We start from the raw sequence: 15,436 nt of genomic DNA, 5'->3' as shown, positions 1-15,436 counted from the left end.
TTAAAAATAGGAACTATATTAGCAATTCTCCAATCATTCGGTACTACTCCTGAGTTTACAGATTCATTAAAAATTCTTGCTAATGGGCTTGCAATTTCAGGTGCCAATTCCTTTAATATTCTTGGATGAAGATTATCTGGGCCCCCCGATTTAGTCCCATTAAGCTGTTTCAGTTTCGCTTCTACCTCAGATATGGTAATATCTACTTCCATTCCCTCATTCTCAAAACCTGCCGGGCTCCTTTTCAGCTGTGGGAGGGGACCAAAGAAACCCTGCTAGCCTGAGCTGTGAGGGAAGCAGCCCTCTGCCCTCAGAGCCTACTAAGCTCACCATCAAGATACTTGTTGTGGGTCAGGGGGAGCAGAAGACTTTGCCTCAGGCTTTTCTCAGCATAGGTCATTCTAGGAAGCTTGCAGGTCACCAGCTGCTGCAAACATCTCAGAAGGGGAAGCAGAGTTGTGGGGACAATCTCCTCATCAGGCAAACACAGCCCTGGGACACAGCTGGGAATTGTAACCCCTTGATGAGTCTTCTCCACCAGAGAATCAGTACAACTCTGCAGATGCAACCATATGGTAGAAAGTGATCACTTTTCCTCCTGAAGCCTATGTGTTTTTCTCCAATACTTCCACTATGCACTATTGCCCATAGTGGAGAAGTTACAATCCACATACTAGTCATAAAACTGGATCTCCTAACTGCTGACTGACATTTCAACATGCTGGACTCCCACAAAACCATTATGATACTTCCATCAGATTAACTCACATAAGAAAGTTCTGAGAACCCCAGTATTCTATCCAATAACCGTAGGCACTCCATGAAAATCTAATTGTGAAATGAGATAAAAGCAAATATAATGGCCCAAAACATATCAGTAAAATTAAAGTTTAAGAATACTCTGCATACAGCAGTGACACAAAATGGCTGGTGTTGGTTTGGTGGGTCCCAGGCTTTTCTTGGCAGGAGGCTAAGACGCCACCCATTGCCCCTGCTCTTGGGGTGCCGAGGGCCCCACTAGTGGCCCAGGAAGGTGGTAGAGGTGGGAAGTGGGGGAGGGGTCTGGGTTTGCTCCTCACTCTGAGCCCCAGCCCCTCTCAACCCCCATGGGTTTCTTACTCTCTTCCTTCTTGGGTAGGGTTACCCTCAGTCCTTGATGCTGGAGCAGGGTCTCCCTTCCTCCAGTTCTCTGGTCTCTTAAGTCTCAGCAACACACCTCCAAACTCCAGTTCTCTTTCCTTCCTTGCACACCCTGATTGCCTTAAGCAGGGGGTTTTATTAGGTTCCTGACAGGGCTTTAATTGACTACAGGTGTTTCAATTAACCTGTAGCAACCCTCCCTAGTTTACAGGGAACCACACCTTAATTAGCCTAGGGCTTATACATCTCCCCTTGACTACTCTCCCACTGCTCCCTGGCCTTCCTGTATGACATGCAGGAACCTCTGAGAAACGTGAGGATGCTCTTTAATAATTATTAATACTGAGTCTTAGCCTGTCAGTGGCATAGTGTCTTCTGTAATAATCGTTTTATTTAAATGCTTCTGAACAGGAGACCACTGGGATGCTCCTGGCAAGAAGTAAAAGGTCATTTCTAACAGTCCAGTCACTTAAGAGCTTCCACTTAGAGTTTGTTAAAATATAATGATAGCGCTAGCAGCCTTAAAGGCTTTAGCCCAGTCTCCTGGATAGCCCCCTAACTGGTTTGAATAGGAGTAGAGGGAGAGAATGTGTCCAGGACCTGTCTATACTTGGGAAAGAACCCAGGAAGACAAAGAGGTGTAGTTGATATATGAACATAGACTCTCTTAAGGGGGGGGCAGTTAGAGAGAGCCAGACTTGGAGACACACTAACAAAGGAACCCACCGAGGTGTCTTATGAAGCTAAGTCTACCTGGATTGCAAGTACAGATGTCAGTACATTAGTAAATCAGACATGTACAAGTTGTTTGTAATTTAAAATAATTTCTCGCTAATGCTTTCTTCCAAATGCTAAATAAAAATATTCTTAAGAAAGCTATTCATCAATCTCAGTAGTCAGATTCCCAAAAGGAAGTCCAAGCAGGTACCCAAACCAAGATGGGGTGATAAGCATTAGGAACCCACAGATTAGTGTACCCAAGTTCTGATCTAAGAGTAGAAGAATTGTGAGATTCTACCTTAAAACTGAGAAAGGCAAGAGGCCTATCACAGAGAACAGAAGGCGGACAAAAGGTGTAGCTATACTTATAGCAGTTTCAATACCATATATTTTTTATATTTCTTTTCCTTCATTCTTTATTACCTAAGTACATATGTATGCAGAGAGGTTGAATCCTAATAGCATACAAATTCTCCATATCCCAGATATTAATGTCATAGGCTCTTTAGAAATAATATAGATAAAATGAGATTAGACAAATGATTATCCCTTATCTGATGTCATGATGATTTCTCTCCCTAACAATGAAACAACCATATGTCAAATCACACTAAATATCTGAATTTTCCATACAGACTCTCTTCATTACATCTGAAACACAATACAGGACTTTAAACAGTGCAAAGATTAATAGGTTTAGAAATATACTTGGCTCTGATGTTTGTAATATACTATATTGTAGCTTTAGAATGGATTCTGTATTTTTATGAATCTAGCCACCTGATAAAGCAATTAAATCCCAGGAACGTATGTAAAAGTGCTTAGGTCTTACTGTATATCACATGCTGGTTGAACTCAATAAGAACAGTTCCAGGCAAACAGTAATTTAATTTTACTTTGTTAATTATCAGTAATATTTCAATATTCCACAACTGAAATTATATGATTCCCTAACTGAGGACCATTGTAAACCTTTCAGCTGTGCATTCCCCTCCAATTTAGAAAGTTATAAAACACTGGCAAAAATTAGCCCCAAAATATGATCCAAGGATTCCCTGATGAGCTTGAGGACCAATCACTTACAAAGACATGTTTTCCTTTTCCCAACATTTCCAACACAGCATCCATAATAAAGAGGTTTTGCTTAAGCTTTAACTCTCTAGCAAGCTGAACACGCTCACACATGTGCATTATGCAAGTAGGCTCCAGCTAAGCCCTTTCAATGTTGGCTCCAACTGCATCTGATTTTCACAGCTGGAAATATTTACCCCATCTTGCATCATTAGAGAATATGAATCCCAGGACTCTTATGACCTGATCCCTTACAAAAGCAGTGAGCCTAAAACAATGACGGGTGACTCCTTTGTCCTTTTCTGTGCTGCTTGAAGCTCTCTCTGACCTTGCAGAGCCCATACTACAATATCATAAGCTATAGCCCTAGGAAATGACTGAAGAAAGACTTGATAGACTTTCAATAAGCATTAGCCTGTGATTAAAGGACAAAATGTATTGCTCATGATAGAATTCAGTTGATGATTTTAGAGGTAATGTTCACTTCCAGATTTTGACAGGAATTTTAATTTCCTGCTCTATGGACACTTTGCAGCTATGGTAATATAAGTATAGATGTAAAAAGAAATCCAAAACATGCAATGATAGACATGGTTAAAAAGCAGTGTTGTATACATTACAGAAAAATTTCCTAAAACAAATTATACATATATAATAAGTTTTATATAAAAAGACAAGTGTAAAAATCAAGAAGTATAAAATTAAGAGGACATTGTCCAGATAACAACATGCACTTGTATTTTGCCTGAGCCTGGCTACTAAAGTGTTCCTTGTCTGAAGGGTATTTTAGGAGTGACACTCTGGTAGTGTTTTCTTTTTGTCTATTTCTCCCTGAACTTCCTTTCCTAACTAGAAAGTGGCAAGAAAGACAGAGTTTACGTTAACTTGTAATTTCTGCTTTCATTACAGCACCTGCTCTTTCTTCACCTATTACAGACAGGGATGGAAACATTGAGGTAAAACCTCCGTCTCGGGAAAGAAATTCCCTATTTTTATCCCATTTTCCTAAGTTAAAGTTTACCTTCTGTGATAAAGTTCCTGCTCTAACTTGGTGGGCCTTGCACTTATTGGCAGATTTGCTCACCTTAGAGCTTCACGGCAGCCCTCAGCTTGGCCATTTTTCTGAATTCACAGTCCAGGTCGACTCCTCCAGTGTCTGACCAGGAGTTGGGAGGATTTGGGGGGAACCCAGGCCCGCCCTCTATTCCGGGTTCCAGCCCAGGGCCCTGTGGAATGCAGCTGTCTAGAGAGTCTCCTGGAACAGCTGTGCCACAGCTACAACTCCCTCGGCTACTTCCCCATGGCCTCCTCCCAACACCTTCTTTATCCTCACCATAGGACCTTCCTCCTGGTGTCTGATAATGCTCGTACTCCTCAGTTCTCCAGCAGTCCGCGTTCTCGCTCTCAGCTCCTCGTACCTCTTGCTCCCAGCTCCTCACATGCACCCCACAAATTGAAGTGAGCTCCTTTTTAAAACCCGGGTGCCCTGATTAGCCTGCCTTAATTGATTCTAGCAGCTTCTTGATTGGCTGCAGGTGTTCTAATCAGCCTGTCTGTCTTAATTGTCTCCAGAAGGTTCCTGATTGTTCTGGAACCTTTCCTGTTACCTTACCCAGGGAAAAGGGACCTACTGAGCCTGGAGCTAATATATCTGCCTTCTATTACTCTCCTACAGCCATCTGGCCCAACCCAGTCACTCTTCTTTTGGCTGATTCTCTCTCAGAAGTTTTGTTCTCTTAAAAGAAAAATATTCAATATAGAGAAGTAGGTATTGAAAACTTTACCATAGTGGGGAAATATTATATATACACACATATCCAGACACACACACACACACATCCAGAGACACACACACAAAAAATCTGAATTGGCTCTGGAGGAAAGAAAAGGTGGAGAAATCCTTTGCATTCTGGCGCATGAAGCCATTTTTCTTGTTTATTTAGCACACAGTGCTGGGATTTTAATGTTCAACCAGAAAACAACTGTTCTTCAGCAAGAACTGAATGTTATGTAAGAGAAATCAAGTGTAACATTAAGGTTTCCAATTGTGTGTATAAATTAGTAATTATTTATTCTATTGACTTGCTTGTAAATTGTATCTCCAATGAATGTGTCCACACAATTCTGTAATTTGCCCTCAATCCTTGAATTTCATTTATTGCTCACTGACTCTGCACCCAGCATAGTAAATATCATTAAAGTAGCTAACCTTTTAATATTTCTATGGCTTGTCTGCAATGAGTGATATGCAAATGAAAGTAGGCTAGTCAATTTCATTTTCTGGTTCTCATACACTAGCACCATTTGAATCAAAAATAATTCTCACTGAAATTTGTTAAGTCATGAAATCACTTCCATTCTTATTTGATTTTGTATAACTTCTCTGATGACTTTTTTTCTTCTTTCATGACAAAATGAAAATGTTAAGATTTACTAACTTAAGTGTCCCTTTAATAAATCATACCAGATCCACTGAAGAGGACAATAACTCTGTGAACCAAGCATACTTTGTCCGCTATTCTAGCTAGTCATAGTGCTAATTATGTATGTTCTTGTTTAATGCACATCGACAATACTTGCATCCTCTTAAATATAACATGGATTTACTGTACTGTGTATGGATAATTTTGCATTTCGCTTGCACTGTATAATTATTCAGAGTTGAATTTCTGGTACTATGCAAAACATATCTGACTCCATGCAGAGTATTAATGGTATATGAAAACTCATGCATATGTCATCACTAATCTTGTAATCCATGGGTCAGTACAGTACATTAATTCCCATGAATGTTGTTCCATAGTTTACAAGTATGTTATATACATATTATTTCATGTTGATAAACTTGCAGCTCTCTCCTTCTATAATCCGAGATGCATTTTTTCTATATAATTTTAAATTATTTGACAATATGTCTGAAATGTTAAACTTCACACAAGTGAGCAAATGCAACAGATCTTGGACAAACTTTGGACACAGGGAAACAAACTCACAATGTCTGAGCTCCCTTTGATTGAAAATCAGTGCAGCCAAATGCATACATTTACTTTTGATTTAACTGAGTTTCCATAATTTGTCTCAGCATTAATGCTGTAAATGCCCCCCAACATACACACACAAACACCCATCCCCAATTAAGATTCTATCTACAGTATTCATCATCCACTATTGGCGGTTTTGTGAGCACTTCAGAACTTCTGCAAAAAACGACAGTTGACAGTTCTGATTCCCAAGAGCACACTGTGTAAGGCCAACAGTATAGTTGCTTTTACCAACCATTAACTGATCACATCACTACAATAATTTCTTAGAGAAAAATTGGAAAGAAACACCTATTAAAAAAGCATACATTACATTTACAAACAGAAAACCTGATTGTAGAAACATTACTGATATCAGAGTAGTTAATATTAATGTAAATAAGCCCCCTGACTTCAGTGGAAGCACTAGTGTAAGTAAGAACCATTCACATGAATAAGGGTTGCAAAACCTGGCACAGATTAAGACATGTCCCCTGCCCCAAACAGTTTACAAAATGTAATGGCCTGAACTCGCAAACTCTTAGTCATGCTAATTATCACGAATCTTCACATAAGGGTTCACAAAAATCAAACCTATGAAAACAAAAAAAATATTTTTGCACAATTTTCACCTCTATGATATTAAAATGTTCCAATTTCTGTGGAACTTTCTACACTAATATAAAGCTATTCAGAGCTTTTGCTCTTATGTGGGATTTCACTGAAGACTCAATCCTGTTCCACTGAAGTCAATGGCAAAATTAACTGCTTAGGATACCTCCTTTAAACTGCAAACTTAGCTGACCAATAGTCAAAGAGTCCTCTTCATCACTGGGACAATATTATCTCTGTTAGACTATCCAGACAATACCCCTAAACTACCATCACCCTCTCTTTCTTTTCTGGACTGAGCTTTTTTGCCTGCTTGGCCTCTGTGATAGACACAGCAATTTCCTGCAATATCCTGGAAAAACCTTTCTGTAAAAGTTTAAGTATTTTAGAGTTCATTGTATTAAAATGCAAACGTTTATGCATTATTGTGGGTTTGAGTGTAACATTTCAGGGTCAGGGGAGACATGACTAATATAAAGTCTGGTAACTGCTATAAGCTTTAAAGGACAATTTGAAACAATGTGTCAGACAAGAATTAACTTTTAAAATGAAGTTGGTTTCCCGGGGACTCTCTAGGGGGAGGTGTATGTAAATGTACCCCCTCTGGTTATGCAGGAATTCAGCCTTTTGAAACTTCACCCTAGGGAGGGGACCTTTGTCTGCTGATGACCTCTAATGTGAGGATAAGATCAGAGGCCCATACTATATAAAGGAGTGCATCTTAGATTCATGGGTGTGGTTGTTCTGAGCTACCAGATGTTATGAACTTTTGAGCACAGGAAAATAACTTCCTTGGTAGGGTCTGAAGGACTGATCACCTGTAAGAGCCCTTGTGGGATTTTGGGGGAGTGTGATCTCTGGTAAGCTTATTAGAATGTGTGCAGGTTCTCATTAGCATGTGTGTAAGTTCCACACCGACTGGTCCTGGGTCTGGTTCTCCTCAATATCTTCGTAAATGATTTGGATAACAGCACAGAGAGTACACTTACAAAGTTTGTGGACAATACCAGCCTGGAAGGGGTTACAAGCAGTTTGGAGGACAGGATTAGAATTCAAAATGATCTTGACAAAATGGAGAAATGGTCTGAAATAAAGAGGACGAAATTCAGGAAGGACAAATGCAAAGTACTACACTTAGGAAGGAATAATCAGTTGCACAAATGCAAAACGGAAAATGACTGCATAGGAAGGATTCCTGCGGGAAAGATCTGGGGTCACAATGTATCACAGTCCAAATATGAGTCAACAATGTAAGACTATTGCAAAAGAAGCAAACACTATTCTGGGATGTATTAGCAGAAACATTGTAAGCAAAACAAGAAATAATTGCTCCACTCTAATCAGCACTGAACAGGCCTAACTTGAGTACTGTGTCCAGTTCTGGGCACCATACTACAAGAAAGATGTGGACAAAGCAGAGAAAGTCCAGAGGAGAACATCAAAAATGATTAAATGACTACAAAAATGACATAGCAGGGAAGATTGAAAAAAATTGGTTTATTTTAGTCTGGAGAATTTAAGATTGATGGACTGGGAACAAGATAACAGCATTCAAGCACAGAAAAGGCTGTTATAAAAGGGAGGGTCTCTAGATAATACTTGGGGCTTGGCTACACTTACATTTTATAGCACTCTAACTTGCTGGCTCAGGGGTGTGAAAAATCACCCCCGAGAGCAGCAAGTCAGAGCGCTTTAAAGCGCTAGTGTAAACAGGCTCCGAGCGCTGGGAGCAGCGCTCCCAGAGCTCAGAGCTAATCCCCTTGTGGAGGTGGATTACCAGAAACGCTGGGAGAGCTCTCACACTCGCACTTCAAAGCACTGCCGCAAAAGCGCTGCCGCGGGAGCGCTTTGAAGTTTCCGGCGTAGCCATGCCCTTTGTCCTGGTGAGCGTATCAAGGTCCTTTCCAGTCCTACACTTCTATGATTGCTTTAATACCTTTTCTCTGTAATGCTTTCACCTTCAGACCAGTTGTGTTTGCTTAGAAAAAGTTGTGTCGTAACATAACTATGGGCAACTAAGCTACTTATAGCCTCTCAGGAGACAGCAAAGTTACACAAGTTACACTTGCTTTGCAGCTTGGAATCCCTAAGTTTTCATACACAGGCTAAAAATTTCTTTAGCTTTGATCCAGCACTTCCCCCCACTTCAGTCTTTGTTACTCAGGTGTTTCCAGTTTCTTGTATGAAGAGTGAAGAACAATAGATGATGTAACTCCCTGCCTTATATAGCTTTACCATATGGCAGGAACCCTTTGTCCCAAACTCAGTTTGTGGAAAAACACTGACATCCCAAGATGTTATCCAGAGTCATGTGGCCTGGTCACATGCCCTTTCATACCTTGCTGATGATAGCAGCTATTACTTATTGGCTGTCTGGAACGTTCACAGGAAGGTTAAGTTCTTCCAGGGTCCATTGTCTTTTCTGATGGGCCATCAGCACTGTCTGGCTTCTTCACTGTTGTACCAGAAAGGCTAGTGCCTTTGCCAGAAGCTGGGAATGGGTGACGGGGATGGATCACTTGAGGATTACCTGTTCTGTTCATTCTCTCTGGGGCACCTGGCATTGGCCACTGTCAGAAGACAGGATAATGGGCTAGATGGACCTTTGGTCTGACCCAGTATGGACGTTCTTATGAGTCTCTTCCACAGGTTATTCCTCTGGTTCTAGGACCTTACACTTGGTACTGGGCCCAGTGCCACATACTGGAAACAGAGCAGCACTAGACTCCCCCCAGCCCCTGGTCTACATGAGGGCACTAAGTAGGCACAGTGAGGAGAAAATCTGGAAGCTGGGGGAAAACACCTTGGGTTCCAGAAAGACCACTGATATGGGGCTAGACCCCAGTGATGTAGCCACCTGCCCATGGCAACTCCCATTGTGGGGTCACGATAGTAGGCGGGACAGAAGATCTATAGGGGGACCAGCAAGTCCTGCTTCAGGCTTGTGAGACATAAGATCCCCCCTCCAAGTCAGACGATGAATATTCCCTTCCTCTGACCATGGACGGGCTGATCCAGTCAGTGCCAGGTATTGGAGCCAAGCACCTGGTGATGGGTGGAACATCACCATAATCGCTGACTTCCCCACAGTACTGACAGCGGACTGCCTGGGAAGCAGGCCACTGTGGTATCGTAGGGTATACTGCTGGAGCTGGTGCCAGACTGGGCAATGGTACTGAGGGATCAGGCTCCTGCACTGATAGAGAGACTGGCACCGAGAGACAGGGCAAATTCCTTGCTCCTGCAAACTCCTCTGGGGTAATTGGCACTGAGATCATATCTTGTTGCAGTGCTGATTAAGTTGATTGTGCCACTTCTGGCACTAGGCTCGATGGTGCCAATTTTCGTGCCAGAGCCAAATGAAGCACTGATTTGGAGGAGGAGGGCTTAGATTTCAGATGCACTCAACTCAACTCCTTCTCTCCCCTCTTACTAGACTTGGAGGACTGAGATCTTCCCATGGCCAGAGCCTATGCAGATATCTTACATTGCTTCCTCAGCACCGGTGGGGGAGACTGGTGCCAGGACTCGGATAATGCTGAAGGCATGCTTCTCATGAAGCTGCAGCCCGCAACACCGAGTCAAACCAGGATGGCTCTGATGGTGACCTGAGTGCCGCCTCCATTGGCAAGAATTTCAGCCTAGCTTCCCTATCTTTCTTTGTTCTAGGCCTGAATTCCCAGAAAAGCTGGCACTGGTCCTTCATGTATGCTTCATACAGGCACTTCGGACAACTACTGTGCAGGTGACTTACCGACACAGCCCTTCAGCAAGAAGCACACAGCTTGATGTTTTTCTGCCGGCAGCAGAACCCCAAAACAGGGGAAAAGGAACAAATTCAAAAAGCTTTTTTTAAAAATGCAACTAAAACTTAAAATTACAATAGTGATATTAACTACTAGACTAAGGGTTTGGCTACACTTGCGAGTTAGAATGCAATAAAGCAGCCCTGGGCACCCCAGCTCAAAATCCATCCTCACTGGCAAGGCACGTAGAGCGTTCTGACTCTGCATCTAGAGCGCTCCTGGTACTCTACCTTGGCGAGAAGATTAACACTTGTTGTGCCTTGGCTGAAACGCCCAGGCATCAGTGTGAACGAGTTACATTACTGTGCTCTGATCAGCCTCTGGAAACGTCCCATAATCCCCTTAAGTCAAGTGGCCACTCTTGTCATTGTTTTGAACTCACTGTAGGAATGCAGATATGCCCTTTGAAAGCTCCATTTCTGACAGCCGGCATGCTTATCTGCTCCGAGACAAAGCAACCATTACTATGGAATGCTGTGTGAGAGAGAGACAGAGGCGAGGGGGGGAAGGTCTGCTGCTGTCTGAATTTACAAGGCAGCATGCTGACATACTCTCAGCCCCCACCAAAACCCACTCTCTCTCCCCCCACATACACACAACACACTCCCTGTCACACTCCACCCCACCCCCACCATTTGCAGCCACTTGCATGCTGAGATAGCTACCATAATGCATTGCTCTCTGTGGCCGTTGCAAGAGCTGCTAATGTGGCCATACCAGTGTGCTTGTAGCTGTCAGGGTGGACAGATTGCAGCGCTTTTGCTACTGCAATCTACGAAGGCTGGTTTAACTCAAAGCACTCTACATCTGCAAGTGTAGCCATGTCCTCAGTATATCATATACAAAGCCGAAAGAAAACCGTTCTGGTATTAAACAGGGATTCCAACAACCATCATGAGCAATAAGAATAGCAATAAAAAGGGAGGGGTTGGGGCGGCTCTATCCTTTATACCTGAATGCAGTGGCAAGTAGCACCAGAGAGTGCTTGAGCCACCCAATGGATACCATTGACTGGGGAAAAGTTTCCAATGGCCATGCACTGGGCATACAGACACCAAGAGTGGAATGTACAGGTGCAATCACTCAAAGAAGAACTAAACTGATTAATAAAAGCAAAGATTTGATGTCAAATATTTTTCTGCATGTTTACCTCTTGTTTATTTGTACAGTATCTTAATTTATCCCATCTTCATGTTTAGACTTGAACTGCAGCAAGGAGTGAATCAATCCTGCCGGAACACATTCAATTGCTTCAAGTGAGAATAACTTCCTGGAAGTTTTGTTTACTTATTTGTATTTTTGAACTAACCACGATTTTCTGTTATCCAAACAATTTCCATACTTAATATCACAGAAGAGAAAAACTGTATGAACAATAAATATGATACACTGGCAAGAACTGGACAAAAGAGAGGATTTTTCCCTAAGCAAGTTCAAAAACAACAACAAAAATGCTGTATTTCCCCAGATCCACTGCCAAACCTCTACACTTGGAGTAGTTCCCAAAGTATTAATTGTGTGAACTCAAACAGAGCATGCTCTTTTAAATTGTTGCCCTTTATAGACCCACAAGGCAATAACTGCTGAATTGGGGTGGTGATGGGAGAAAGTTACAACTTCTTGCTGTTTTTTCTGAAGCATGTTTTTCTTGAATAGGTTTAGGGATATTGCAGAAACCTGAAAATACATAAAGTACACAAAAATACCTATGCATACAGTTCCATGACATTTTAAGAATATATTTTGCATAACGTATGCTGAATTACATCTTTTAATTCGAAGGCCAGAAGACGGGGGGGGGGGGTCGGGAATCATTTCTTTCAGGATGTGGTCCCCATCATGTATGAGTTGTCATTGTTTAATGGTACCCCATACAGGTTCCGACCACACATCACTAGTTGACCTACCATTAAACAATGACAACCCATACTTGATGGGGAGTGCATCTTGACAGAAATCTTTCCTGAACGCCCTCTTCTGGCCTTTGAACCACCCCCAACCTTTCCAAGCTCATCATCAGTGGCACACTCCTCACATATCAGAGCACACCCCAACTCAAAGTTGTTCCAGGTCTTGCCAGAACAACAGATGCAAAACTTGTAGATATAGCTCCACTGCTATGATGATTAACACCCCACACAATTCATCTTTCAAGATCCATGGGTCCTTTACATGCCTTTCACAACATATGGAGTACCTTATTCAGTGCACTAAATGCCCCAACACCACCTATGTGGGTGAAACCAGACAATCACTCTGCTCACACAGAAAATTGATAAAAGACAAACACCATATCACCTGCAGGTGAACACAGTGGAGGGTGGGGGTGGGGGAATAAACATGGGGAAATAGTTTTACTTTGTGTAATGACCCATCCACTCCCAGTCTCTATTCAAGCCTAAGTTAATTGTATCCAGTTTGCAAATTAATTCCATTCAGCAGTCTCTCCTTGGAGTCTGTTTTTGAAGTTTGTCTGTTGAAGAATTGCAACTTTTAGGTCTCAGAGTAGCAGCCGTGTTAGTCTGTATTCGCAAAAAGAAAAGCAGTACTTGTGGCACCTTAGAGACTAACAAATTTATTAGAGCATAAGCTTTCGTGAGCTACAGCTCACTTCATCGGATGAAGTGAGCTGTAGCTCACGAAAGCTTATGCTCTAATAAATTTGTTAGTCTCTAAGGTGCCACAAGTACTGCTTAACTTTTAGGTCTGTAATCGAGTGACCAAAGAGACTGAAGTGTTCTCCAACTGGTTTTTGAATGTTATAATTCTTGACATCTGATTTGTGTCCATTTATTCTTTTACGTAGAGACTGTCCAGTTTGACCAATGTACATGGCAGAGGGGCATTGCTAGCACATGATGGCATATATCACATTGGTGGATGTGCAGGTGAACGAGCCTCTGATAGTGTGGCTGATGAGATTAGGCCCTATGATGGTGTGCCCTGAATAGGTATGTGGACACAGTTGGCAACGGGCTTTGTTGCAAGGACAGGTTCCTGGGTTAATGGTTCTATTGTGTGGTGTGTGGTTGCTGGTGAGTATTTGCTTCAGGTTGGGGGGCTGTCTGTAAGCAAGGACTGGCCTGTCTCCCAAGATCTGTGAGAGTGATGGTCGTCCTTCAGGATAGGATGCAGATCCCTGATGATGCGTTGGAGAGGTTTTAGTTGGGGGCTGAAGGTGATGGCTATTGGCGTTCTATTATTTTCTTTGTTGGGCCTGTCCTGTAGTAGGTGACTTCTGGGTACTCTTCTGGCTCTGTCAATCTGTTTCTTCACTTCAGCAGGTGGGTATTGTAGCTGTAAGAAGGCTTGATAGAGATCTTGTTGGTGTTAGTCTCTGCCTGAGGGGTTGGAGCAAATGCGGTTGTATCTTACAGCTTGGCTGTAGACAATGGATTGTGTGGTGTGGTTTGGATGAAAGCTGGAGGCATGTAGGCAGGAATAGTGATCAGTTGGTTTCCGGTATAGGGTGGTGTTTATGTGACCATCGCTTATTAGCACCATAGTGTCCAGGAAGTGGATCTCTTGTGTGGATTGGTCCAGGCTGAGGTTGATGGTGGGATGGAAATTGTTGAAATCATGGTGGAATTCCTCAAGGGCTTCTTTTTCATGGGTCCAGATGATGAAGATGTCATCAATATAGTGCAAGTAGAGTAGGGGCATTAGGGGACAAGAGCTGAGGAAGCGTTGTTCTAAGTCAGCCAATGTTAGAACTCTGTGCAAGCTGGAAAGCCTCTCTCTGTTACCAACAGAAATTGGTCCAATAAAAGATATTACCTCACCCACCTTGCCTCTCTAACATCCTGAAACAAACATGGATACAACAACACGGCATACAAAATTTATAGAATTCAATGAACATAGTAGTATCCCAATCTGATAATTACACTGGAACAGCATCCCTCCATTGTGGTGTTCCTTGGACACAGAAGCACCTTAGCTGGGGCTTTTTGCTTTGCTGTGTATAGACCTGCTGTTTTGACATCTTTGTTCAAGGTAAACAGCACTTGTGCACATATTGTGGGTACAGACTAGGGAAATACTTGGAGCCTCTGTGTCACTTATTTCCCTTCCAAAAAAGTTAAGTTATACTAAAGCCTTATGAAATGCTACAGCTCAGCAAAAAGTCAACAATATTGAACAAACTAGAAGCCAGTGTCTTGGTTTTAAGATATTGCCACTATACTGTGGTGCAGGGAGAGGAGTAGGAAGGTGTAGGGTCAGTGAGGAGCCATGCTTCTGTAGGAACCTGATGCATTCTGACTAGGCCAGAATTCCTCTACGGGCAGGAGCTCCACCTCCCTTTGTACAAGTACAACCAATACTCCCTTCCACACTTGGGAAGACATGCTGTTTTTTCTGGAAGGAAACAGCCCCTCTTCACCCCATCTCCTTTAGTAAAAGATAGTGTACCTCCAACAGCTTCAGCCAGGCAGAGTGCCTCAACTTCTCACTGGTATTTTACCCAGAGCCTGGGAAGGGGATGGGTGAAGGCTACTTGAATATTCTATGTCTACTATATGTCTATACTATATGTGTCTGTCTACCAGACTCAATCTAGCCCTAGATGTTTGCAAATTTTTATCACTCATCCAGTGTGGTGGGTCAGGACAAGTGAATGGTCCTTTAATTCTCTGTGACCAAAATTAAAATTGTGACTTAGCGCATCAGCAGTGAAAATGTGTTTGATGGTTCAAACTTTGCACATTATAAACCCATTCCACATTTCTGCCTGAGTAATTATTTTGCTCAGTTGGAAAGGCACAGGGCTGATTTAGCATAAGTACCGCCAGTCCAGATTTGTGTGGTTTAGGACATCTGTGAAGGGAAAGCTGGTCCAGCCCCTGGTCACATAAAGCTTGAATCATGCCACTGCTCTTAGTCATTTTCACCAACACTATATTCACAACAATGTAAAACAAACATATTTCACTAAACACACACTGTAATAGGTACACTGTAAAGATGTGATTTCAATTTCTATACTGTACAAAGCCCCAAAGAAAATATATTTTATATATTTTAGAGACACAAAAAAGATAGGTGGCTAAAGATTAAAGAATAATG

At 42.2% G+C, this 15,436-nt stretch overlaps 1 protein-coding gene and 1 long non-coding RNA gene across 23 annotated transcripts in view; one reads left to right on the top strand and one right to left on the bottom strand.

Moving 5' to 3' along the window:
- Nucleotides 1-15,436, bottom strand: part of LOC119844474 (ABI family member 3 binding protein) — a 411,236-nt gene that overhangs the window by 289,519 nt on the left and 106,281 nt on the right. The window lies entirely within an intron of this gene.
- Nucleotides 1,422-11,750, top strand: LOC119844483. The gene is made up of 4 exons (XR_005289287.2): nt 1,422-1,453; nt 3,841-3,887; nt 10,233-10,308; nt 11,569-11,750. It is a non-coding gene; the product is annotated as an uncharacterized LOC119844483 (long non-coding RNA).

Source organism: Dermochelys coriacea, chromosome 1 (assembly GCF_009764565.3).
Source record: "Dermochelys coriacea isolate rDerCor1 chromosome 1, rDerCor1.pri.v4, whole genome shotgun sequence".
NCBI classification, from domain to species: domain Eukaryota; kingdom Metazoa; phylum Chordata; order Testudines; family Dermochelyidae; genus Dermochelys; species Dermochelys coriacea.
This window is presented reverse-complemented; position numbering and strand designations above follow the sequence as displayed.